Genomic DNA, 4,910 nt, shown 5'->3' on the forward strand with positions numbered 1-4,910 from the left:
TCAGTTGGTTGAGTGTCCGACCCCTGATTTTGGCTCAGGTCATGATATCAGAGCCCTGAGATGGAGTCCCACATCAGGCTCCATGCTCAGCACATCTGCTTGAGATTCTCTCTCTTCTTCTGCCCCTCCCACCCTCAAATAAATAAATAAATCTTTGAAGAGCACAAAGTTGGGTCAGGTTCTTTAATCCACTCTGTCTTTTTTTTTTTTTTTTTTTGGCTTGGTATATTTGTATCACTTAAATTTAATATAACTATTGAGATAGTAAAGCTCTGCCCTTTTGTTTTTGTTAGTTGTTTCCTCTGTTGTCCCTCTGTTTCTTTTTTCTTTTTTCTTGCTTTTCTGTGGGTCATTAGAACATTTTTTTTCTTCTTTCTATAATTACAGTGTTTATGAATGTATCTCTTGTAGTTTTTAATCTCTTTTTAAACTCTCAATAAAAAATTTGAGAGTTCTAAACCACATTTCTAAGTCATGCTTGCTAATACAGAAAAATATAGTTCAAATACCTCAAGAAATTGAGAATCTAGTTCACAAAGTTTAGCTCATTCTTTCTTACACCAATGGATTATTATTGAGCACATTCCTCATTTTTTTTAAGATCTTATTTATTTATTTGACAGAGACAGTGAGAGAGGGAACACAAGCAGGGGGGAATGAGAGAGGGAGAAGCAGGCTTCCCGCCCAGCAGGGAGCCCAATGCAGGGCTCTATCCCAGGACTTGCGCCAAAGGCAGATGCTTAACGACTGAGCCACCCAGGTGCCCCAAGCACATTTCTCATTTTTCAAATGAAATCTTACAGAGATGACTGTAGATACTTATAGTTACACATGACTCCTGCAGACCCCTGACTAAACCACCCACTGAAGAGCAATACATTACCCTTTCAGATATGTAAAGATTACATTAATTTTCTTCCATATGTCAAAATAAATGTGCACTTATAAAACAATATGGTGTAACTGTTGTTTAGTAGTGTATATGTAATATGTATTAAACATTAGAAGAGCTTTCTTACCAACCTGTAAATATATAAAGCCTGATTATTTTCCCATAGTCCATGAATCTCCCATGAATCTCAAGGCTGGAACATTAGATTGATATTCACTTCCAAGCCTATGTCAAACACAGGTAGTTGACCCCAATACCCATCCTTCACTGTTTCTCAGCCTTCTGGGCAAAAGATAAAGTCTATATTTATAGGTTCCTTTTAATCTAGTTTTAGCCATGTAACTAAATTCTGGCCAATGGGATACAAAAATTAAAAAAAATTGTGTATGCCTTTCAGGAAGGTGTTAAAGAGATTGACATATTCTTCTATTTTTCTTCTCTCTTTCCTACTGGTTAGATTGCTGGTTGGAGTTTGAGCTGGCACAGCTGTTTTGGAGAATGATCTAGGATCCAGACAGCAACATAAAGGTGCTTGGATTACTTTATATCCCAATGTTAATTCCACTGTAAATGCCTCTTCCACTCTGAAACTCATATTATTTAAAAAAAGCATCCCCCAAGATTCATTATTACAGCAATTATTTAATGTTTTAAAAACTATTATCATTTACTTCCTTCTTTCAAGCACTTCAATAACTGCCAAATTATATTATGATTAAGGTCAATCCTTCATATGATTTTATTATCCTGTGTGATCAAACAATATCTGCTTCTTTGGCTCTTTAAGATTGGTACACTTTTTCCTGCTTTTTTTGCATTTTTATAAAAGTTCCAATTATAAGAGTGGTATCTTTATCATGAATTATGTCATCTTTTACTATGGTTTCATTCCTACTAAGGACTCTCCCACCCTATTCCAAACTTGCTTTTAAATTTTTTATTATTTATTTAACTCCTCATCCTTCAGTTCTAAGATTAAGTATTCATTCTTTTGAGAAATCTCCTTGAACTGTTGGTTCATCTCATATTATTTTATTTTACTTTTTTTAAAGATTTTATTTATTTATTTGACACAGAGAGAGAGACAGCAAGAGAGGGAACACAAGCAGGGAGAGTGGGGGAGGGAGAAACAGGCTTCCCGCTGAGCAGGGAGCCGGATGCCGGGCTTGATCCCAGGAACCTGGGATCATGACCTGAGCCGAAGGCAGACACTTAATGACTGAGCCACCCAGGTGCCCCACATATTATTTTATTTTATACTTTCATAAAAATGTGTTTCTTTACTTCATCAATGTATAATTTTTCAATTTATGTCTGTATTGACTTCTTAGAATATGAACCCCATGAGCACATGTTTCTTCTTTGGTTTTTTTGCAAAGAAGTTTTCAAAGAAATGAATTAAAAAAAAAAAAAAACTTCTGGACACTTTTCTTTGGAAATGGTGACATTGGCATTTGGCCTATTAACTTTCTCTATACAACATTTCATGTTACATACTTTGATAGCTTTAAAATTATTGTGAAATACCCATCCAGCAATTTTGTCTCTTTCCTCCTGGAAATACTATTCAATAACTTTCTTTCCCATTCCATTTCAGTTGCCTAATATCATCATGCTATGGATATTGATACCACCAAATATCAGCCACTAAACATTCTCTGAATACAACCTCTTATCATCCTTGCTCTTCAATTATTTCTACTGTCTTATACTTAATGGCAATGGTACTTGCAATCTGCTATGTTTTAAATCACCATTGCTTTTAAGTTATACCACATATAATTTCTAGAATACTTTAGAATGCACAGCAGTAGATAAAAAATACATTCCTAGATGAATCCAACTGTTGGTGTCCCTTGTGACAGCTACTAAGGTGCTGATAGACAATGGACAGCAACAGACTTCAAACTGGGCTTTGAATTGTCCAGACATCTAAAATCCCTAAGGAATTTATTCTCTATCTAAAAAATGATTAACCCCAAATCCAGCCATATGATTTAGAATGCTTACTACTGAAATACCAGAATTATATGTGGGTTAAATAATGATATAGCACATAGGAACATTTTAAGATTTGCTGATTCAATTACTCCGCAATGTCATAAAGGAATTAGGTTCTTTCTATTCCGGCATGTCATATTTTTTTTTAAAAGATTTTACTTATTTATTATTTATTTATTTGTTTGTTTTTTTGTTTATTTAAGAGAGTGCGAATGGGAGAGGATCAGAGGGAGAGGGACAAGCAGACTCCATACAGAGCACAGAGCTGGATGCAGGCCTCAATCCCATGACCTTGAGGTCATAACCTGAGCGGAAATCAAGAGTCGGACACTTAACTGACTGAGCCACCCAGGTTGCCTGGCATGTCATATTGATACTGCCTTCCCTCACGGTCATGAGATGGCTTCAGCAATTCTAAGCACTGCATGAAGCCAGGATGATATCCACCAAATAAAAGGGGTGTTTCCTTCTATGCAAGGATTTGTATTGGCAAAGAAAACCTTTCCCAGAAGCCAACAAGCACACCTTTCAGGTTCCAGAGTGTACAACTGGTAAATGTGTGTATCCCTATACTAATCATTAGCAAGGAGAATAAGACCACCATTTTCTTTTAGATGATCCAAGTTCTTAATGTTGGCATAGGGGCTAAATTTAGTAAACACAATGGTGATTGTCTCCATAAAATTGAAGACTTGTTAGCAAAAAAGTGAAAGATATGACATTTGATAGACAACCAACAATAGAAAAATGGTGCCCATAACTTAAGGAAGCAACAAGTGGAAGAGGGAAATCTAATAACCAAATACAATGGTTCTTTTTTTAAATATTTTATTTATTAATTTTTGCGAGAGAGAGAGCACCAGTGTGGAGAGGGGCAGAGAGAGAAGCAGACTCCCTGCTGAGCAGGGAGCCTGATTCAGGACTTGATCCCAGGACCCTGTGATCATGAACTGAGATGAAGGCAGACGCTTAACTGACTGAGCCACCCAGGCGCCCTACAATGGTTCTGATATAAAGTGAGAGAAAAATTTTAAAAAAATGCATTATCAATAGGAAGGTCATTCATGACCTTTGTAAAAGAATTTTGGTGAAGTAGTGAGATCATGCAGACTTGGAAAGAATGGTTAGAATGTCTCAAAAACAATTCTTTAAAATAAAATTATCCAAAGCTGACCATGCTTGACTGTAACATCATATGTTTTAAGTCTTAAAGAGGAAGAAAAAAATAAAAGAAATAGAGCTTGGATTACACACAGTGATTTAAATGATAATATTCATGTGTTGACCTTAAATAGAAAGACTTCTATGGGTTTCTATGGGCTTCTCATGAAATACTCTAGTGGAGTTCGGGAAAATAACAAAAATAACTCACTGAAGAGAAACCTGAGACATAATGGTTGTTTTTCCTTTAGATGGAAATGCAATTTATATGGAATTTACTAATGTTTCACATTTATCGTAAAAGACAGATCCTTCTTCCACAAGACAACAGATGAATTCCCTTGAGGTTATTCAGCATTTTCTGTGTAGTTATACACAGAGAATACTTTAAGAACTGATGCGAGGAAAGGAGTTAGTTCTAAGGGAAGGTCTAGTGTTGACTGGCGTTCTTAGGAGAAAAGAAAATAATTTAAGAAATGTTGTGAATATTCATAATATCCCATTAACAGATATAATAATTTTCAGCTCTATAACTAAGCATGCTGTTATCTCCTTTCTATCACAGTTAATATTTCATAAAATGTTCTGATACACTGCAGGGTTACCAACACTTCTTTAATGTAACATTTTTCTTTGAAGGACTGAAACCAAGTGGTCTCTCCAGGGCATCATAAATCTTAGTTTTCATTTAGAATATAGAAACTATAAAGAACATAAAACAATATTTAAGCCTCAGAGAAGACCAATTTCCAATACAAAATGGGATTGTTATGACAGTAAAGGAATGAGCAGATGAGAATAGGAACACTCCAATTTACACAAGGCTGCCAAAAACAAAATAAAGAAGGCATAGGAG

The sequence above is a fragment of the Leptonychotes weddellii genome, chromosome 2 (assembly GCF_054177405.1).
Source record: "Leptonychotes weddellii isolate Sample4059 chromosome 2, ASM5417740v2, whole genome shotgun sequence".
Lineage (NCBI taxonomy): Eukaryota > Metazoa > Chordata > Mammalia > Carnivora > Phocidae > Leptonychotes > Leptonychotes weddellii.